The sequence below is a fragment of the Mus caroli genome, chromosome 7 (genome assembly GCF_900094665.2).
Source record: "Mus caroli chromosome 7, CAROLI_EIJ_v1.1, whole genome shotgun sequence".
Taxonomy (NCBI): Eukaryota; Metazoa; Chordata; class Mammalia; order Rodentia; family Muridae; genus Mus; species Mus caroli.
The window spans coordinates 119,110,992-119,134,414 of NC_034576.1; the positions used below are offsets into that span (position 1 = coordinate 119,110,992).

The 23,423-nt window shown below is 43.6% G+C and overlaps 1 non-coding gene across 1 annotated transcript; it reads right to left on the minus strand.

Annotated features, from left to right (window-relative positions):
- Positions 1-1,484: 1,484 nt before the first annotated feature.
- LOC115031647 lies at positions 1,485-1,616 on the minus strand. The gene has a single exon (XR_003837316.1). It is a non-coding gene; the product is annotated as a small nucleolar RNA SNORA17 (small nucleolar RNA).
- Between the last annotated feature and the right edge of the window lie 21,807 nt (positions 1,617-23,423).

Consider the following 23,423-nt stretch of genomic DNA (forward strand, 5'->3'; position numbering starts at 1 on the left):
TCTGGCTTCTGTCACACTATTAATACTGCAACCTCACTGGGAAACTCCTCTTGGACATCTTGTTGTTGTCCCAAGTCATGAAGATCCTATAGCTTTGGATCTTTAGGACTACCCCTTCACACACTCTAGTAGTTCATTGATAAGATAGGTGTTGGAATGTGCCAATTCAAAGCCCTAGATCTGGGTCTGAGAGGTATCTGAGCTGGATCAGTCCACCAGTTCTCCCATACTCATACCACCAGGGCAAGCTCTCACACTTTTCCCCCTGCTCTCACACTGGCCGCTCAGTGGGACAGTTCTCCTGCTCTCATGCCCTCAGTGCTGGCTCATCCAAAATTCTTAAAACCAGGCCTAGCTCCACACTGCTGCCCAGGCAAGGTACCAGGCCTGCTCTCCTGTGAGGGACATAGCCAGTTCTCCCACTCTCATTACCCAGGGGCCATCTCTTCCACCTGAGGTAGGTAGTGAGTTCTGAGGGAGGGAAGGAAGGCATCTTTCCCTTGCTTGTGCCACTGCACAGCAGACAAGGATTGGGGTCAGTTTTCCTATGCTCATGCCCTTTGGGCTGACTCATTGACAACTCCCACGTCCAGAATCAGCTCTGGTCCTATGCTGCCCAGGTGAGGTGCTGGGCCTACTCTCCTGCTTTCCTGACCCCAGGGCCATCTCTCCCACCTGTCAGAGGTGGAAAGGCATGGAGGTAGGGAGGGGAGTCTTTCCCTTGCCTGTGTCACCACGCATCAGACAAGTGTCAGGGCTAGCTCTCCCACTCTCACACCCCTGTGCTGGCTCACCCACAACTCCAGCTACCAGAGCCAACTCTACTGTGTTTTCTGCATGATGTGTGGGGCTTGTTCTTCCAATTACTGCAACTGACTAGGAGCAAAGTCAGCCCTCCTGATTTTATGCCCCCAGAGCCTGCTCTCTCACAATGCCCAAGTGAGAGGTAGAGCCAGTTCTGCTCAGCCCTTCCACATTTACATGCTCAGCCTTTACACATTTCCTGGATAGCAATCCAGACCAGGGATGACCTCCTGGCCTTTGATAGTAACAGACTCCTGCTGCTACAGGGCCACAGACCCAGATATGGCCCAGGTGACAGCATAGGCCAGGCCCTCACCCTGGTCCCTGGCAGCATTATTGGCTACTCACATCAGGCTGTTCCTCACTACCGTCGACTCTCCAGTTCTGCCTCTCTTCATTGTGCCCACATCCTCCTGTTTCTCTTTCTCTTTCATTTCTCCAACACTTACTTGCTCCTCCTAGTGGCACCCAGAGTCTCTGAGTGTTTGGGGTTGTCTCAGGAGTGCTGTACCCTGCTTGTACATTATAACACGAGGCAGGGGTCATGTGGCTTAGCCTGTATTCTTAGGCCCACAGTCCCAGGTGATGCTCTTCTAGTCCCTGGCTCCCTCCCCACCTTGGGAGCCCAAACAGGCCTGTGTAGAGCTGGACTGGTGGTCATCTCAGGCTAGGTTTTTTCAGATGTTGGGCTACTCATCATTCGGATGTTCACAGGCCAGAACACTGAGTGTGGACATAGCCTCTCTCCTCTCTGCCACCTACTGACACATATGTGACACAGCAACCACACCTGCAACACCTCTCAAGGGTGATGAGATAGCTATTCTTGGTTGTCAAGTTGACTTCATCTGGAATTAATTGGAATCCAGACATGGAGGGCAAACCTGTGAGGATTTTTTTTTTTTTTGGCTCTGTTTGAAGTTGGTGAATCCACTTCTAATCCGAATTTCTGAGGTAAGGAGACACATGTCTTTCATATAGAAACTGAGGCAGGAATATAAACCTTTAATCTGAGCCACACCTTCCTCTAGAGGCTTATATAGAAACATATAAGAAGGAAACTTTCCCTCTTTGCCTGCTTGCCATTGCCTTGTGAGCACATCCATCCCCTCACTGACTTTGGGATTCCTGTGTATACTGAAGACCACTGAGACATCGAGCCTTGTGAACTGAGCAACTACTGGATTCTTGGACTTTCTGTTAACAGGCAGCCATTGCTGGATTAGTTGGATTGCAGCCTTTAAGTCATTCTAATAAATCCCCATATATGTATATCCTATAAATTCTGTTACTCTAGAGGACCCTGATTAATATGCCTACCTAGTTAAATCAGTGAACACTAGATCAAAACCAAACGAGCGTGCATAGCTTCTAAACAATGACACCTGATATAGGCCCTTGTCTCTCCACTCATGCACACATATGTATACACGCTACCCACAAACTCACATGCCTAGATGTACAAGCACATCTTTCTAGCACACATACATGCAATGAATGAAAGATAAGAATGTGGTTACTGTACAGAATCAGCACATTTACCATTAGGAGTATTATATCTTTTGTTATTCTTTTCACAACTGTTCAAACTATGTAAAGAGGAGAGGAATATGCATAATACACAATAAACACATGGACCATGGTCCTACCCCAGAATAGGTACAACATGATGAATCCCCTGGAATAAGTAGGTATGGTGAGAATCATGAGCACGGTGATACCCATGGAACAGGGAGATCGCAGTGATATGTATAGAACACGTGGAGTATGGCTATGCCCATGGAACGGGAGGACCATGGTGATGTCTGTGGAGCAGGTGGACCATAGCGATGCATAGCTGATCATGCAACTTAGGGAGGAAAAGGCCACATGCCCAGAGTGTGGCGTTCATTGTTCCAACTCGATAACTTGTTCCAGTCCCTCTCTTGGCTTTGTGGGGACTCTCTACTCCATCCTCATCTCCATCCTCTAAGCATCATGTTGGTCCCCTGTGCCAGGACAGCTGAAGGAAGCTGTATCAAGGGCTGTGCTGCAGAAGGGTGCACTGACTGGAGGAAAACATTGGAGGATGGCTGTAGTAAAAGGCAGTTACAGTCCCCCCTCCCCAAGCTTCACAATGAGTAATAAATTATGAAGAGAATATTCTTTGCTATGTAATTAATAGAAATTTACCATTTTAAACCGTCCTCTGGGTATTTTCCATGTCAAATAGGACCCGAGAGGGAGAGCATCACAGTTCTGGTGTGTACTCCTTCATTAGGCAGCAGCTGGAGGTTAAACCTTCACTCACATTTCCTGATGGCTTTGATCTCTGATGACAGTGTTAACTCTATTTGCTCCTTGGTATCACTCTGGTGTTTTCAAACCATCTTTTAAGAGTGCCTTGCTAATTATTTTTGCAGGAAGTTTAATTAAATCTTGTCACAGAGGAATATACTATCTCGGGGAATGGTTGCTAAACATAACTCAAATTGCCAAGGAAAAGGGAGACAGGGTAGACAGATATGCCCAGAAAGGGCCATGCTGGGGATGGTTTTCTCTGCTAAACGATGCAGGATTTCCTGGCATTCCAGTCCTTTTGTCTGAGCTGTGTTTGGTTTTTGGACAGGATTCTAATTTTGCTTTCAATTTACATTTTGAAGATGTATTTGGCCAAAGCAACCAATTGATGCTGTTTTCCCTCTCTACTCTGGGACCAATAAAATATGCAGACGGGGATGCTCTGTTTGATAGGTGCTTGTCTTGGTGTATATGTGTGTGGGTAGGAGTGAGATAACAGTGAGGAATTTAGATGTCAGACTAGGGAGGTATCTCAGTTGGACATGAGTTTGATCCCTGGAACTCATGCAATAAATAAGTAAATACATAAATAAATAAAAGCCAAGCATGGTAACAAGCCAGCCTGAGAAGGAGACTGCTGGATTTGTGCTCACTAGTCTGGATAAATTAGCAAGTTCTGGAGCAGTGAAGGAACCTGTTTCAAAAAATGTAGATGGTGTCTGAGGAATGATCTCTGTGATTGTTCTTTCACACACACACGCACACACACACACACTTGTACATAACACAAGTATACATGTACACACACATCAGAAAAATGAAATTATATGTTGGATGTTAAGCTTTTAAGGATATCCAGCATGATGTTTGTAATTCATAATCCTTAGAGTCAAGCTCCTAAAGAATGAAGAGTGATAAAATATACATCATACAGTGAGATCTAGCAAACATTAAAGATGAAAAAGCAGGTGATTTCTGGTGGGAAAGACCTGAGCAACATTTCCTTAAAAGGTCAGAGAGTAGCTTGTGTCAGTCTGATAGGCATCACTATGGCCCAGACCTGTGTGGACAACCTAAAAGGACAAAGTTCAAGGCTTTCTTTTTCTTTTTCTTTTTCTGGGTTTTCGAGACAGGGTTTTTCTGTATAGCTCTGGCTGTCCTGGAATTCATCTTGTAGACCAGGCTGGCCCCGAACTCAGAAATCCCCCTTCTTCTGCCTCCTAAGTGCTGGAATTAAAAGTGTGCGTCACCACTGCCCAGCAGCTCAAGGCTTTCAAGGCTTTAGTGCATGGCCAGCTCCATTGTTCTGGGTCTTGGTAAGGTGGAATATCTTGGTGATGAGAACATGGTACAGAGAATGTTCACCTTATGGAGTGTAGGAAGCAGGTAGGTAGTGTGCAAGCTGGAAAGTGAGACAGCAAGGATGTGGGAGAGTGAGTGAGCTAGAGAGAGAGAGAGAGAGAGAGAGAGAGAGAGAGAGAGAGAGAGAGAGAGAGATAGATCCCTCCCATTTTTCTCAGATAGGCTTCTCTTCCCAAAATTCCTACCATGTCTCAAAATAAGCACACACTAACTGGGGGCCAAACACTCAACACTTGAGCTAGTGAGAGACGATCAATATTCAAAGCATATTGGGAGCTGATTTAGACTCTATGGTCTGTACAGTCTCTGTCCTGCATGTGCAAACCACTGGAGAGAGTCTGCAAACAGGTATGGGAAGCGCCAATAGAACTTTATCTCTACATATTGCAACCTGAACTTCAATTTCTTTTCATATGTTACAAAGTCTTCTTCCTCTTTGGCTTGATGGTAGAGAACAGTCCTGAACAAGGGTTTTTGTGCCTGGACTCATAGCAGCATTGTTCACAAAAGCTAAAATGTGGAGGCAACTAAACATCCATCAATGGACACATGGATAAACAAATGTGGTACAGGAGTATTACTTAGCATTTAAGATGGAAGGGAACTATGACATACATTGTGGCATGGGTCAACCTTGACCATATTATGTTAAACAAAATAACTGAGCCACAAAAAGGCACACATCCGCATAATTTCATATACAGCAGTATCCAAAGTGATCAGGCTCACAGAGAGACAGCAAAATGGTGGCTTTTAGTGCTCAGAGGATGGTGTGTTATTTACTAATAGCCATGGACTTTTGGTGTTTGCAAGATGAGTGATAGATGGTGGTCTTGGTTGCTTTAGGGGCTAATCTTGCTAGTCAGTCTGATTGGGAATAGAATCAACTTTAAAATATAAATTGCTGGGCTCCTGTGAAGGACTTTCTTCATCAGACTGTTTGATGTAGTAAGACTGACTTTAAAAGTGAGCTGTACCTTCTGGTAGCAGCCAAGAACAGGACATGGAATAAGGGAACTTACTTTTCTATCTCCTTGCCTGTACTCACACTGGCAAGTCCATCTATCCGTGTCTTCCATGTTCCTTCTTCTGATATTTGAACTGGCCTTTTGGGGATCCAGTACAGATATAAACCAGCATCTCTCCAGGAATTATCCAGGTCATCAATGACAGCTTGAGACTGCTGAGACATCCAGCCTAGTGGACTGAGCAGCTAGACAATTCTCAGGCTCTCCAGAATGAACTAGCTGTTTTCTCTGTTTCATTTTAGAGCACTCTAACCCATCAGCATAACATGACAAGTATGTTTGATACTACTGAGATGAACACTTGAAGGTGGATGGTGGGAAACCTCATTATGTATTTCTGAACATAATTTTAAAAGATGAAAAAATAGTCAAAGAAATAAGCAAAAAGCTCTTGGATTGTGTGTCACAGTTTGTGAATCTTAGTGTGAGATATAAACTATGCACAAATGTACATCTAACACACAGATGTTCATATGGTTTTGAAACACCTCTTGTTTACTTAGATTCTTTTCTCTAGTGGAACCTGTTGGGTATGGAAGCAGAGCCATTAGCCTTAGCCTAGGAAGGGACATTGTGCTGTGAAATGAAACAAAGAGCAATTCACTCGACCTGGACGCTCCAGGTTGACTTCTTGTTGTTTTTCTTCTTCAAGACACTTACATCCAGAACCAACTTTCATTAGGGAGTACAGATGTTTGAGCATCTGTTTACTCTTTACAAGTCCTAGAAGAACTTACTGCAGACTAAGGATTGAGCTTGACCAGCTTAGGTCAATGGGTTTCACGGTGAATACTTGTGTCTGGTTTCTGGGGGTTGCTGCAGGAAGGAAGCAGGCAAAAGGCACAGGAAGCACATCTGGCCCCAGGAAAACAGAAGCAAAGAAGGACAAGCATCAACATATCAGATATTAGCTGGACCAGACCAGGCTACCCTGATTCCTATTGTTCCCTAGAAATGTCCCAGGGTTCTTTGGTTCACTTGAACCTTATGCTACTCTTCTGAGACAGCAGCACACACCCACACACCCTCAATGGTCTTCAAGTCATTGACATCTGACTAGGTACCTCAAATGCATACCTAGATTTTCTCTTCCAGACCTCAGTCTTGGCGGCCATCCCCTACCAAGAACCTGCCCCATTCTTTCTCATTTCATTCACTCCCACTGCAGCTCTGCCCAGCCATGGGCACAAGTGACATGGTATTAGATTTACTCTCCAGGTTAATACCCTGGCTTTACAACTAACTAGTTCTGGGTAGACAACCTAGACAGTCCAGACAAGAAGGTCGGTTATCCCAGTCACTGGAAACTAAGGCAGAAGAATCGCAAGTCTGAAGCCATTTTATACTACAGAAAATTTCAAAGATAGCAGGAACAAGTTAGTACAAATTTGTATGAAAAGAAAAAATAAAATTGAAAGGGCTGAGGATGTAACTGAATGGTAGAGCAGATGACTAGCACATGTGAAGTTGGGGTAATCTCTTTGTATTATTCAGATGTTGATTTCTGTGCCATCACCATCAAGTACTGAGTACTGTCTGGACTCTGGTATTGTTATTCTAATTGCTCAGCACCTGCATCGTATTTTGTAAACATTCTTCTGCATCACCTTCTGATTGGTTTAATAAAGAGCTGACAGCTTATACCAGGACAAGAGAGGAAAGGCAGGACATCTGGGTAGGGATAGGAACCATGGGAAGAATTGAAAGATAGTGTTAGAGGGGGGATATGTCAGTCAGGCATGGAGAAAGTCTGATGTATCCAGACATAGTGAGAGGTAACAAGGCCATTCGACAAATGTGGACCAGTGTAGACAGTGTTAATTAAGTTATATGAACTAGATGGGAACAAGCCTAAGCTATAAAGCCTAAGCTTTCATAGATACTAAAAGATCTCTGTGTCATACTGGGAATTGGCTGTTTGAGACAGTACAGTGATAATACCAGGCCCTAGACTCAGTCTCCAATTCTGAAAGATGAAGAAAAAAGGAGAAGAAAGAGAAGGAGGAGAGGGGTTGGAGATGGGAGTAAGTTGGAGAGAGAGAGAGACAGAGAAACAGAGAGAGACAGAGAGAGACAGAGAGACAGAGAGAGACAGAGAGACAGAGAGACAGAGACAGAGACAGAGAGACAGAGAGAGGAGGGAGAGGGAAACGGAGAGGGAAAACAAGAGTCCTTACATCTCAATGATAGCTGGCTCTCCCTTTGGGTTGTCATGAGGCTTAAATGAGATGACACTTATAATGCTCAGAGTTGTGGTTGTCACACAACTCCCGATTAATAATTAATTGTTAGCAGTAACAATGGTTGTCAAGACTGTCCCAGTGAACATAAGAAATGCCCAGATTCAGTAAGCATCTGCTTGGGTAAAAAGAAAGAAAGAAAGGAAAAAATAAAAACCCAAACAGAATTAAAAGGAAAAAGCTCAAAGCATCTCAAAGCAGAAGGAGACAAATAGCATTTTAGAATGTGGAGAAGGGAAGAGTTTGGGTTCTCAAAATGATGTGCCTGGGTATTTCCCGGCATCTTTTTATGTAAAAATGAGTCCCCAATGTACCAGTAGCCTGCTTGGTGTAGGGGTCTGAGAAGGGCTTAGCTGAAGTCTGTGCTTGGCCTCTCATAGGCCGCAGTGGAGGTGCTGCTTGGCAGTGCTCATCTTGGAACTTGGTTGGGGAGTCTTCACCCTCATACTCACTCATGGTGGGACTAGGTTCCTCCTGAGATGTCAGGCACAGTGCCTTGCTGGCTGGTGGTCAGGGTCTTCCCTTGGCCCTTTCCCTCATCTTGTTATCCATCATAGCAAGCCTGCGGGAGAGCCAGCAGAGCCAGTAGGTAGGGATACATCCTTTGCTTTAACTAGTAAACTTATTTTCTTGTTTTCATTTCAGCAGAGTTACTGTGTCACAGTCCTTATTTCCATATAATTAATGTTCTTTGACAGAGAGGAGTGTCTGCTGAGGTACCCTCCCCATGAGATCATAGCCATCAGCTACTCAGTCTTCTGTAACTCAATGTTGTCGACTCACTGTGTTCCTTCTCTTCCAATCCATAGCTGGAATCCCAACCTCAAGGTGACTGTAGGTGAGGCCTTTGAGAGGTTTTCAGTGACGAGGAGATGGACTTATAAATTGAGTTAGTGTCTTTAGAAAGGGCATCTCAGAAAGCTCCCTGTCCCTAGCCATGTGTCCCCAAGCTACAACATAAGAAATGTGTCTGTGAATTACAAAGTGCTCCTGCCCCACAGGCTCTATCTTTCCAAATATGGAGAATTCCATCCTTCCCTTCCCCTCTGCTAGTGCTGTGTGGGAAGCATGTGGAATCTATAAGATATGGGGTGGTGTTGAGGGAACTCCAGCACTAGGGCAGGCTTGAGGTTGTATACCCTGGTCTCACTTCCTGTCTTTTCTTTACTTTGTGCAGGGGGATGCAGTGTAACAAGCCACCTCATGTTCCTGTTGCTATGGCATCTCTGCTACCATGGACTGTGTCCTTGAATTTTAAGCTGAAAAAACAAAACAAAACAAAACAAAACAAAAAAAAAAACCAAACTCCTGTCTTTCTTAAGTTGCTTCTTTTCAATTATTTGTGTACAGCAATGAGAAGAACAATCAGTTTTCTACCCAGAACTTGGTTGCTGGGTCATGATTCAATACTTCTTAGTTTAGCTCAGCTATCTGGTACTCTTTCCCTTTCCTAGCTCCTATGTTGGGTTCATGCACTGAGCCCTGAATCCATCCTCAGAGCATCATAAACCTGTTGTAGTGATCTACACTTGCAGTCCCAGCACTCAGGATGTAGAGATAGGAGGGTCAGAAGTTCAAAGACATCTTCAGCTACACAGTGGGTTTGTGGTAAGCTGGGATGTACTGGTTGCTTTTCTGTTGCTGTGATGAAACACCATGACCAAAGGCAACTTAAGGAATAGAGAGTTTATTTTGGCTTGCAGTTCTAGAGGGATAAGAATCCATCAGTGACAGGCATGGCAGTAGCGGGGCAGGGGCAAAGTAAAGGAGAGAGGGAGGTGGTGAGGCTATAAATTCACTGAACCCCAGTGTACTTCTTCCATTATGGTTGCATCTCCTAAACTTTTCTCAACAGTGCCACCCACCTGGGATTAAGTATTTAAATACAGGGATCTATGGGGGATATTTCTCATTCAAACCACCACACTAAGATACATGAAACCCTATCTCAACAACAAGAACACACACCAAAACTAAAACCCAAAACAAAAAATACCAACCAACTAACCAACAAACCAAACAAGCAATCTTACCATTCTCAGAAGCAGCTAAATCTATTTTCTGAAGTGTCAGAGCCATTTTACATTCTCTCTAGATAACAGTGGGTGGGGATTCTCAGTTTCCATCTTTTTCCCAAAGGTGGCTTAAGGTTTAAGGCTGTAGTTTGTGGGCTTCACATAGCCCAGAGCTCAGACCCTCTTTCTGCCTTGCCGCTTGTGGATGTGGTTAGCTTCAGATCCACTTTTGCAGTTTTTAAACTTAGTTTTACTTTTTTTTAATTGTATGTATGTAGTGCCTGCAGAGTTCAGAAGAGGGCATCAGATGCCCTGGAACTGGTGTTCCCAGTGGTTAGGAGCCACCTGATGTGAATACTGGCAACTGAGCCCTGGTCCTCTGTGGGATCACCGAGCTCTCTGAAGGTCTGAACATCTCCCTAGCCTCATGTCAATCATTTTAGTTGTTAACACATCTGCTTTCCAGAATTGAAATAATGATCCTCCCTTTTTAGGGTAATTGGGAGAGTTACCAAACTATAGGCTGTCTATACAAAATGTCTGTCATGGGGCAATTTCTGGTTTTGTTCTTATTGCTCTTAGTAAATAGGTAGGCTTATTTTTTATTTTACTTTTTTGAGAAAGCTGTCTTCTATATGGTAAAAAAAAAATAATGTAAGATTTTGCTCTTGTGAATGAGTCCAATGTGCTCCAATTGAGGAATAAGGACATGCCATCTTCAGAGGAATGGGCAGTTGGCACCTCCGTGTCTCTGGCCCCATCCTACTAGGTCTCACCCCTGTTCTTGGTTTCATTATGAATGTCTGGGTAAGAGGGCCACGAGGTGCTGCTTTCCACTATTTCCCAGGTGGTGGCACAGGGAGACATCTGCCTGTCTCCATTTCTGTGCCCCGGTGACCCAGGCACGACCCCCTCATACACATAGGAAGTCCCATTGTACCTGAGAAAGAAAACCATTTCTGTGCTAGATGGCAGTTAGAAAGCCATTGTGCTGTAGTTCTGAAGACATAAACTGTGTGATGCCAAAGCGGAGACAGAGAAGATCCTGTGACCCCAGCCATTTGGAGTACCTGAATGCCACGTGAGCTCTCTGAAGCTCCCAGCTTGCAATCACAGCAAACATATGAGAACGCTATAACATTAGACTGCAGAAATGCACTGTACAGTTGTTTAGTGTGGGTTTTGAATTTCTACATTATTCTAAATGCCATCTTGTGATGAGGGCGCCGCTTCCTCTTTGTGAATCTTCCTGCCTCTTTTGTTTTTATTTGACTTTCTGCTGGGTAGGTGTGTGTGTCGGGACCATTTCAGTAGCATCATGCACACAAAGACGTTACAGTGAAGAGGAGGTGAATATGTCAATTTATTTGGTGGCAGCAATCATGAACTTTGTGTCTGTCTATTGAAACATTTCATGGAACCTAAATGTGGGTGATTTTTATTAAAAACCAGATGCATAGAAAATTCCAAAAATGCATAATTGCTAAATTAAAAAAAAAAACACACACACACTCAGAAAATGACACCCTAAGGCAAGAGACCAGCTTTTTCTGGTCTTGTTCTTCCATATCTGAAGCATTGAGAGGGGCTTGCATAATCTATGGTTAACTGAAGTATTTCTACAAGTTTTCTGGAGTCATGCTAATCATCATCACAAAATAAAACACCATAGCTACAAGAACTAGACGATCCTTCTAGCTCACTCTGAGGTACACCAATGTGGGACACCAATTCCAAAGCTTTAGATGTTAGAGACCACAAGACTGTGATATGCTAACTGTCCTCTCCTAAGTGGTACCCACAATAGACAACACTAATCAATTGCAGATCTTGTTCCGTCTTAGCCTGAACTTAGCCCAACCTGTTAGGATCTTTCTAAGACCTGGGCAGCCTCTTCCAGCTATCAGGGCAGAATATAAAAGAGCCTTGCACCAGAGAAGAAAGTGATCCATTTCTTGGCAAGTCTGGGCTAGGTTTCTTCTCAGGTATGAATAAAGTGTCAGAAAGTGACTTTGACTGTGGATCAAGGAAACCAGAAGCTAGAGTGAGAAGGTGAGACCATCCACATAGCATCATGAGCAAAGGTACAAGCATGCCCCTGACCAGCGTGAGGGGAGTAGGAAGCAGTACAAACAACTACTAAGCCAGAGAGAGTAGGATAAAGACACATCAAAGTCCCCACTTTTCATCTGCATTTTAGAAACATCTGTATTTTATAGAAAGATCTTCAGGAAGCCTTTCTATTCACCATTGACTGAACTGTGTATCCATCTGGGTTTTGTCTTCACCATGGACTGAATTGTGTATCTATCTGGGGTGTTTTGTCTTCATTGTCAATGTGACTAGATTTAAAATCACCTAAGAGATTATTGAGGGGTATTTCTGAGCATATGTGAGGATGTTTCCAGAGAGGATTAATTGAGGAGGGATTATCCCTTAGTTGTTGGAGGCACTGTCACATGGGCTGGGAACCTAAAAAATATAAAGGAAAAAGAAGACTAACAGAGGGCCATCCTCCTTATGTCTGCCTCCTGGATGCTATAACATAAACTGTTTTGCTCTGCTGTGCTTTCTCTACCATGACAGACTGACATCTCGAATACTGTGAGCCAAAGGATTGCTTTTTCCTTGGGGAATGTACAGTACAACAAATTAATGTGTTGAACCCCTACTTTCCAATGTGATGGAACTAAGAGTATGGCCTTTGGCAGATAAGTAGGTGTAGATGAAGACATGTGGGTGGGGCACCATGATGTGGCTAGTGTCCTTATGAGTAGAGACTCAACCCTTCCTCTCTTTGCCCTGTGATGACCAAGTGAGTCTGTAGTTGTTTGCAAGCTTGAAAGAATTCTCACCAGAATCTGGACAAACTGGCAATCTCATCTTGGATTTCCCAGTCCCAAAACATGAGGGATAAACGCCTATTGCTTCAGACCCAGCTTTCGCTATGGCATTACACAACCAGCGTAGTGCAATCTAATGGTAATTGATGTATTATCAATAGGACAGAGGGTAGATTTTTCTAGAACCTAGGTAGAAAGATTACTGATGATGACACCACTCCACATTTTGTAGGCGAGACTCCAGGCCTGGGAGGTCATATGATTTATGCACAGCCACAAAGACTGTGTTTGTGATGGAGCCAAAAATGTCGCTGCTGTCCAGGTTTTAGCTCCACTGGTTCGCCATTCCTTCTCGGGTGATCAGAATATTTTCTGGAACATTCTGATATACTTTGGATCTCCAACACCAAATCCTACATTCTTTCTCCCAAATAGCATCAGGAAAGCACGTGTTAGTTGATGTCTCTTGGAAACATTTATGGCAATCTATGGAAAGGCATTGAACGGGAGCGAGGTGGTCCCTGTCAGGATGTAAAACAGCATACAGAGTGCAAAATTAAAGCAGGGTCTTTGGGGAGAGGGGAGAGGGGAGAGGAAGAGGAAAAGCAGGCTCCCCTTATCTTTCTTCCACATGTGAACTCTGTCACCATTGCCTCAGCCTTTGATAAGCTCAGTGTGTCTTATCGCTGCCCCTGACACAGGCATTGATCCTTCCTCCACAGCACCCGGGGCTGGCTGCCCCCCCTCTCTCGAGTGTTCCCCATCCCTGTCCCTTTTGCTTCCCTCCCCCTTCATTTGTTGACACTGATGTTCCATACAGAGGAGGCTTCTTTCAAAAATGTACATCTTTTAATAACTTATCTTCCAGGAGAGGGGTGTGCGTCTATGCTTGGGTGGGTCTCAGAGAAAAAGGCCCACTCTGAATGTAGAGTATCTTCTCCATCACAGGGAGCCGCTGACAATGAAAAATGAGCTTTGTACTCAGCTCCCATCCTGGATGGCTGCTGATGTGGGCTGTGTATTCCAGTGGTAAGGAGGCTTCATTAAAGCAGCCGGGCTGCAATTTGTGCAGTCCACAGCCTGATAAGCTGTACAAAGACCCCTATATAACACTAAGTTATTTTCTTTCAGTGAATTAAAAATCCCTGTCAAACACGTCTAGCTGTGGTGCCTTAACACTGGGCAGGGTGATGACTAGAAGTTTTATTTTGAGTATTCCTCAGCTTGTGTGGTGAGTTAGGAAAGCAGGGCATGCTGTCCTGTAGCAGTAAGCATGCATACACTTCAGTATTTTGCACTTCAGGGATGGGGCGGTGTGGTAATTATCTAACCAATCAGTGGGGATGGAAAGGCTTTGAGAACTAATTAACTTCCTCATTAGGAAACTTCTACTGCTTCAGTGACCTTTTAGGAAAACCAGGGACAGTATGAATCCCTGATAGACTTTTGCTTGGGAAGACACAACCAGAGATGGTGAGAGCAGGAAAATTGCTCTCCCCGGAGGAAAAAGTGGTACCATGAGAGATGAGATTTCTGTCTTTCAGTCTTACTGTTTAATAACTGAAGATTATTAGATATTGTCTCATTTTGTATTTTGTGAATAGAGATTTTTCTGAGTGTGCGTGTGTGTGTTCCTATGTGTGCAGGTGTGCATGCATGCATGCATATAAGAATTAATGAAGAAGTTAGAGGCTGACCTCAGATGTCATTCCTCAGGAACTATACATATTATTTTAGAGATATAGTCCCTTATTGGCCTAGAACTCACCAAGTCTGACAGGATGGCTAGCCAGTGAGTCTCAGGGATCCCCTTGTTTCTACATCCCCAATTCTTGGACTGCGTGTGTATAGACATGCCTAACTGTGACTATATTGACTATATACATATTACATGTATGTCACCATGCCCAGCTGGAATTACATGTGTGTGACCATGCCCAGCTGGGATTACATGTATGTCACCATGCTTTATTTTGTGTGTGTATGAACCCTTATCCTTGTGCAGCAAGCACTTTATGGACAGAATCATCTCTCGAACTCCATCCTCTCTGTGTATTTTGAATATTAGCCTGGACCTTGAGGGAAGGGCTTGTTGTTTGCTGGCCATGGAAAGTCTACTGACTGAAGGGTCTGTGTCTATAATTAGCCTCCCAGAGACAGGAAGTAAGAATGTCTTTGACTTCGAGAGGGAGGAGTTTCATTTTTGCATCTGAAAGTGAGGAGAATGCTTAGAGTTATCGTTGGAGAGGCCATAACTCTCATAGCTGAAATAAATCTCCTGCTGAAAGATTTTGAGGTCCTTGACTCCTTGGTAAAGATTTGTTAAATTTGACAGTGTCATATTTAGACCCGGAGAGAGGGGTGGGGTTAATGATAAGAGGGCTTCCCTCTGAGCTTGGGGGGAGTGTAGGGTTGGCACAAAGATGAAAAATTAAGTCTTCCACTCTACTGTCCCCAAGGCCGTTTGACCCCTGACAAAGATGGGGCTTCTTGCTGACACATTCCCCATCATGGTGACACAATAGGGAACTCGCTGTCTGGTTGGAAGTCAGTGGGTCTAGTTTCAAATGCTGGTTCCACAGTTTTGGGGACTGTTAGCCTTTTGGGCTTCAATGACCTTCTCTGACATCTAACCATATTTAACCCTCATCTCAAATAATGGAAATGAAGCAAACCTTTGAAGAAGAGCCCTAGTGTAAACACACAGGGGTGCGGAGGAGGAAAGTTTCTTTTCATAAGGTTAGAAAAAGCTAGGCAGTGTTGTGCATGAAATCCCAGCACTCAGGGAACTTAGGTGAGAAGCTCAGGAATTTGAAGCCTGGGCTATGAGACTCTACCTCAAAGAGGGGCGGGGTTAGGGTACAGTCTAGTTGTAGAATGCTTGGCTAGCATGCAGGAAACCCCCAAAGTTCCAACTCTAACAGGGCACAAATTCCATGATGTGGTGGTGCACCACTGTAATTCCAGCACTTGGGAACCGGAGGCAGGAGAATCAGAAGTTCAAGGTCACACTAGGCTATACAGCAGGTATGCGGTGGGTCTGGGCTATGTGAGACTTTGTGTCTCTTTTCTCATACCAAAAAGTCACAATACTGACCCTACCCAGACATGGGCTTTGTAACTTTTTTCTATTGAGAGGGAAAGTAAGCATTTTCTGTTATGTGAGCCACCAGTCTCTGCTGTGACCACTTACTTTGCATGGCCATATGCAAAGTGCCTCAGAGGATGAGCAAAAGGCCCTGGCTTTCCCACAGAGCTGCACTCACGAGAGGAGGGAGAGGCTGGTTTGGGCCTTGAGGGTATGGTCCACAGACCCATCACTCCACAGTTTCCTCCGAAAAGCTGCAGTGCTGGCTCAGGGGCTTCCACGGCTCCCCATTCTCCCACCAGGAAATCTTGCTTTCTTGTTAAAATTTTATCTCTTTTTCTTTCTGCTCAACACACACGTTTGCTGAGGAATCTGCTGATGTTCAAACACAACAATCAACAGAACAGAACAGTTCAATGGCCAAGCCCACACCAGACCAGAGTAGCCTTGGACTGAGCCCTTCCGTCTATGGTCTGTTTATTTAACTCACTGACCCATCTCACCCTTTCAGAAACCAGCCAGGTGTGAGAGGGTCCTGTTAGCTCCGGGAGAGCTCTCTGCCCTATTTTCACGTGCCCATCCATGGATGGTAGGGAGGCTTCAAGTGAAGTGTCACTGCTCAAAGTCAAAAATTAATTAGTCAGTGGACAGACACATGAAGGGCCCAGAATGCTTATCAGCCAGCCTCAAAAGCTTTGCTAATTAGGCAGAAGTCAGAGGGGAACCAGGCAGATCAAAGAGCCCAATCTTTCTTCCTTAGAACCTCTCACTTTGGTCCTGGAATTCTAATCAATTCCTCCATTTTAACACATTCTGTGAGCTGGCCAGGGCCTGCTTTTGTCTAGGGAACTCGCTGAGTGCACGGAGGGAGTTGTATGAAAGGTTTCTAAGAAGTATATTTTTCAACAAAAGACTTCAACTCAGCCTTCAACACACAACTCACATGGAAGGTACCTGCATTAGTTATTTTATCTAGTGCTTTGACAATGCCCCTGACAAAAACAGTGTAAGCAAAGAGAGGCTTATTTGGGTTCACAATCTGAGGGCATAGTTAGTCGTGGCCAGAATGGTGTTGGGGTAGGGGTTCAAGACAGTGGGTTGCACTGCAACCACCGTCTGGAAGCAGAGTGGGGTGATGGTGACCCTCACCTCAGTTTCTCCCTTATATTCAGTCCAGGACCTCTGTATAGTGCAGCTCTTTCTACCTCCATTAGCCCAATCTAGAATCTCTCTTAGAGAGGTTTGTTTCCATAGTGACTCTAAACCCCATCAATTTGACAATCGAGGTTTTTAATCATTATAATACCCCATGCAATTTTAAATGTATTTTAAAAATATTTTAACCTTGTGCATTTTGCTCATTTGCTCATGGCCCAGTGAGAAATGTTTCCCCAAAGCCTTCACTCCTCAAATACCTGCTCAGCATCTTCATTTGGGCAAGTGTAGGAGGAGACATAGAGGCGATACTATCTTTTATGATAATAAAGTCACAACTCATTAATCAGCAATTAAACTTCAAAACAAATTTATTGGTGTATAATTTATCCTCCATAAATTAACTTACTTCAAGTGTACAATTTAATGATTATTAGTAAATAATTGTGATGAGACTCTCAGTACAATCCAGGTTTAGATTACTTATCACTTCACTCAGATCTTTTATGTCCTCATCCCTTCCCCAGCCTCTAGTGAGCACTTGCCTACTTTATGTCTCTGTTTTCCCCCTGAAGCATCTCATATAAGGGGTATCATACATCATGCTTAGCACTCCAGTTCCTGCTTCTTTATTTTTGTCTGGTTGCTCTATAGTAAGGGCACTGAGTGGCCATCTCAGTGTGTCCATTCATTACTTGATGGACTTTGCTCACTTTCCATTTGCAGCTGTTCTAAGTGAAGCTACTACCACCTTGTGCAAGTATATTTTCTTTCCAGTGGTAGAAAGTTCTGAGCGATGTACCAAATTTGATTTTTTTAAGAGATTGCCAAACATTTTTCCCCCAAATAAATGCATCAATTTATATTCCTACCAGTGAAGTATGAGAGGATCATTGATCTGCAGTCTTGTCAATGCTTATTAGCTTCCATCATTTTATAAAGATTTTTATTACATGTATTTATTATCTATTTTTACATGAAGAAGAAAGCAACAACAACAACAAACAAAACAAAACAACCCACAAGACAACTTGGGAGATTCTGTTCTCTTTGTCCCGTATGGTGATAGGACTCAGATTGTTGGTCTTGGTGCCAAGTGTCTTTATCTGCTGAATCATCTTACAGGCTCTTGCGTGTCTTTTTGGTTAAAGCCATCCTGATTGGTGTGAAATAGTACCTTACTCTCTCTCTCTCTCTCTCTCTCTCTCTCTCTCTCTCTCTCTCTCTCTCTCTCTCTGTGTGTGTGTGTGTGTGTGTGTGTGTGTGTGTGAATTTACTTTTTTTAAAGGCTCAATAGCTGTTTAATTACATTAAATGACAGTTAGAAAAATACTCCATTGTATATTTGAGTTAACACTGTGGCCACCAGGTACCTCACAGACTAAGGAGTCTTTAGTTTTGTAATTCTGGAAAATACTGAACATTATTTCTACCACAACTCATGGTTTCCTCAAGGAAGAACTCTGAAAATGCAGCAGGAAAGAAACTTGCCTGGATTGACTTCACTCAGCACTTCTGAGAGTGATTTGGAAATAGATATTTTCCATTTGTGAGAAACATTTGTGTCTACCTGTGCTTCAACATCTGGTTGCTAAAGAGAATGGACAATGGATAGCCAATATCCCCAGGCAGGATCCTCCTTCCATGGGATAGACAAGCAGTCCTCCATCTTCCTGGAAGTCCATTTCCTTTCTTTGTATCATTCTGTAGCTTCATCAGTCAGGGTTGAATTTCTGAAAATATGTGGAGTGTAAGAAAGGGTCTGTGGAGATCTGGCTTTGGTGTAGAATGTAAGGCTTGTGCTAGGTTCTGGAAGTGTTTGGTGAAGGAATTAGGTGATCAGGAAGAGGAAAGAAAGGCATGCCACAGATCTCTTGGTACTCTTTAGATCTTGGGATGGGATGAATGGTGACCCTGCCCACCCAAAATTCATCTAGTGAATGTTAGTTTATTTTGAAGCAGTGTTTTTGCAGGTATGGTCAAGTTAAGGACCCTGATATCATCCAGGGTTATCTTGAATGGCTTTGTATATGATGACAGAGAGGAGACTGAAGACAAGATACAGAAGACCGGGGGAGTGACAAGCCACCATGCAGTATGAGCTTAAAATGCCAAGGTCCACCAGAAGCTAGAAAACAAAGGCATGGGTATCCTTAGAACCTCCGTAAGAGGTGTGGTCGTGCCAAACTCTTAACTTTGAACTTCTGGCATTGAATATGGCAAGGAATTCATTTATGCTGTTTTGACAAAGTTCATGTGTTATGGCAGTCCCTAGCAACACACGTAGTTCCCATGATGCCAGAGAAAAGGTCTGGGGATACACATCAGACTCAGGTTCTTCCAACCCCCCCCGGGTATTGAGTGAGGTAGTATGCCATTTAGCACTGACAGATCCAAGAGTGTGGAGGTAAAAAAGCAATGTAATTATCCTAGGTTTTAAAAAATGCAGAAGGAACATGAATGAGAGGGGAGGAGGTGGGAGGGAGAGGAGAATGGAGCAGAGGACACCATTCAACATGTTCTCAGCATACTAGAGTGAGGGAAGCAAGCGGCAAGTGATGCTTAATCTTCCTTGCCATCTTGACGGGATCTTGAATCACCTAGCAGACATAACTGTGAGCACATTTAATTGGTGGGGGTGGAGGAGTGGCAAGAGACACCCTGCATGTGGGCACCATCCCATAGGCTGGGTTGCTGGACTGAATAAAGAAGAGAAAGAGGGCAGTGCTCCAGGATCCATTGCTCTCTATCTCCTGGGACCACATGACCAGAAACCTCCCACTTCTGTGACTACACCTTCTTTTATATATATAACTGTAAACCAAAGTAAATCTTTTTAAAAATAATTAAGTTGCTTTTCGTGCATATTTTGTCCCAGCTATGAGAAAAGTAATCCTTGAGGCTTGGAAGTTTACATGGACAGAGGTTCTAGGAGCTGAGGGCTAGAGGGGAAGGAGGTTCATCTTGGAATCAGCCAGGGGAATTCAAAGGTTTCTCCAGAAGGATTCTACAGCCTGACAAAGACCACCTTTCAGTTGTCTGCTTTTCCAAGACTGGATGACAGCTCTACCCATGTAAGAGGAGTGGCGGGTGTGTGTGTGTGTATGTGTGAGTGTGTGTGTGCTGGCATTGTGGATAAAAGGTGTGTGAAGAGTGACCCTTTTGTCCCAAAGGTAAGGGTGATCTCTGGACCATATATTCTTACCTAAGGCCTTTGTAGCTCTCAAAAGAGCTTTCCAGCTGTGATCACATCTAACATTTGTTTAGTATAGCTCCAGCCACCACAGCCTGACACTTTTTTCCTTGTTTTTATTCCTACCATAAGACTATGGAGTTACACATTATCCTTTTTTTTTTTTAAAGATGTGGAAACAGACTCACAAAGGAAATACAATTGGTTCCCATTAAATATGACCCTACTGTCAAACTGATCAACTACTTCAGGATTTGAGACCAAGTTTTCTTGACCCATATATGAAAAATGGTAAACTATGTAAAATCACATAAACTGTATATGGAAAGTATATAGAAACATGTATAGGTAATTTTATATAACAAAATGCCATAAATCACATATGAGAACAACATTCACTATAAGAATGTTGAATAGATGACATGTTTCATTATTTTTATGTACCTATTATTTTGTATTTATTATTTGTATATTTAAATTTTTATTAATTTATATTTATTAAATAATAAATTAATACAATTATTAAATTTTATTTATTAACTGTGTATGTGTTATGGCACATGCTAATGGAGGTCAGAGGACAACTTGTGGGAATTGATTCTGTCATTCTACTATGTGGTTCCCAGGTATTGAATTTAGATCATCAAGCTTGGCAGCAAGCACCTCTAAAATACCTCACCAGCCTTCATCTTTGCTCTAAGTCCTTAGTCATAAGGAATGAAGATTTGTTCCACAACATTTCATTAAGGACGATGATCCAGTCACAAAGAATTGTCCCTTATTATACACAGAAGAATTTTTTTTTAAAAATGTGCTAGTGTAATACATTAATATTGAATTTTAAATCTTTGGCTGAACAAGCTGAAAATGAAGTAAACAATTGCTGCTACTTTGACTCAATCAATAACCCTCCATACTTCAAGCTAAGTAGATTTTATTGGTGACTTTTAAAAAAGTATGCGCGTAGGTAGAGATACTGCTCATACTAGCGGCTTTTCTTTGAGTTAGAGGCCATCTTGGCTCTGGAAGGCAACACCCATACACACCTGCTCCCCTAGGGGCTGGAGATCTGATGACAGGAGGCCAGGGAAGCAGGTCAGACACACTGGCAGGTGTAGCAGGAATCAAGTTGTAAATAACTCTGTAGATGTTAGCGAAGGGGACGGGTGGCATTTGAAATAATAAGCACGCTTTCCCTGGGCAGTCACTCCTTCTAACCTTCTGGAAAATTACACTGACCTGCATCTTAGAAAGGGGCATTTATCAAATGGAGATAGGCTTTCCTTGTGGAAAGCTCAGAAAGGTGGGAGGCACGGCATGGGGAGGGATATAGAGACCCTGGGGTGAGCCTGTGAGCTTGGAGTTGCATCCTCTGTGAAACCATATGATTTGGGAAAGGCTGGTCATGCAAGGGGTGAGCCAGACACTGACTCAGTGCAGCCTGTCATAGCCACCTGAGGATAAGGACCCTGCACTGCAACCTTGCATCTCTGTGTCTTCCCACATTAAATCAAAGGGAGAGTCCTGCTGTGCCTGTCCCTGTTTAAGGAGTTTGAAAATGAAGCCACCTCTCTCTCTCTCTCTCTCTCTCTCTCTCTCTCTCTCTCTCTGTGTGTGTGTGTGTGTGTGTGTGTGCGCGTGTGCGTGTGCGTGTGCGTGTGTGTGTGTGTGTGTGTGTGTGTGTGTTCTGTGTCTGAGGGTATGTGTGGAGGTTAGAGGAGAGCCTTGAGTGTTGTGGTTCCTACCTTAGTTTTTGAGAGACTCATGGCTGGAGATTAAGCCACAGGAATCTTGGTGCCTCCCTCTCTCTGGTGCTGGTATCATAAGCACAGCTGCTACCACACCTGGTTTTTCAAAATTTATATTCTGGTGATCAGACTCAGGTTCTCACAGTTGTGGAACAAACACTTTGACCACAGAACTATCTCTCCAGCTCCTGTTTTTGATATATTTTAAAAACACAGGCTAGTCAACCATGCAAGGCTCAGATTAAATGAATCCCTTCATGTCATATCTGGGAATAAGTTTGTGACCTTGGACATAATGAACTTATTTGATACAAATCCCAGCAGAGAAGGCTTTGTAGCCACAGTAGAGAGCCATGCTCTTTAAACAACAGACTGTAACCCATCAGGGGATTGTAGTGTTAACACTACAGTACATTTTTTTTTTTTAAGGAACAAAATAGAAAGTGTCAGAATGTATCTCATATGCAGAACAAGAACATAAGGGCAGAAAGGACCATACAGCTCAGCTTCCTGAATTGTTATGGTGGCCTCCAAGTGTGCTGAACATGAGAGGAAAATTCACAGTTCCGGGTAATCGCAACAGCCCCTTCCTTAGACTCATCCTGTTTTTGGAACTCATCTGTACTCCACAGCTTCTTCAGTACAGAGCTGCTAGCCAGGTGATGGCAATGGAAAGTCTCTTTCTAGGCGATTCTATGTTATTTACATTCATAATTAAAATCAACCAATAGAGGTATACCCTTTCATTTCACCTATAAAGGCACAATGCTTGTGGTCAGGAGTCAGCATTTCATAGATTGTGAGCACAGGGGGAGCTAGTTTCCACCTGGTCCTGAGCTTTGCTGCTTGGAGCCATGGGTGAATGAATGCATAAGGGACTGTCAGCTTTCTTCCTGCTCCATTGCTTCTGTCTGATGAGAACCCCTTCTCTTGTGGGATGTAACGATTCCTCTCGCCCCATCACAACATTTAATAAAAGAGAAGTGATAGCTCAGAGAGGTTAAGTGTCTGTGGACAGAGACTTGAACGATGTCAGAAGTAATTTCTGTCTATCTCTCATCTTTGGCTCTTGGCTATATATTAGCATAAAGCTTTATGCAGCTCCCTTGAGACACACAGGCTGCCTCTCTCCGATGGAAAATATGGCTGAAAACACATATGCATACTCACCTTCTCTCTTATTTCATTGCCCAGCTTCAGTGATCAGCAGAGATTGTTCTTATTTCCTTTTCCTGGCTGACTAAGGGTGTTACAAGGTAAGGCTATCGCAGCTGCAGCAGGAGGATAGTGAGTGGAGAATCAGACAGAAATGATCCCTAGTGTAAGGGCATGTTGTGGGTGCTAGAGAGATGGCTCAGAGATGGGTAACAACACTTGTGGCTCTTAAAGAGGCCTGGAGTTTGATTCCGAGCACCCACATTAGATAGTTGCATGTGACTCTAGCTCCAGGACATCAGGCACTCGCTTCCACCTTCTGTGGGCACCTACACCCCTGTAAGCACATGCACACGCACATGCACATATGTGCACACATGCACGAAGTGAAAATGAATGAAAAGAGCCAATTTTTATTTGTGGTGCCTCCTTTTCTCAGGTGCTTCCCCAGGTCTGTGTTTGTTCATCTGACAAATGTTTTGTCTATTTATTCTTTCAAGCAGTAGTCAATG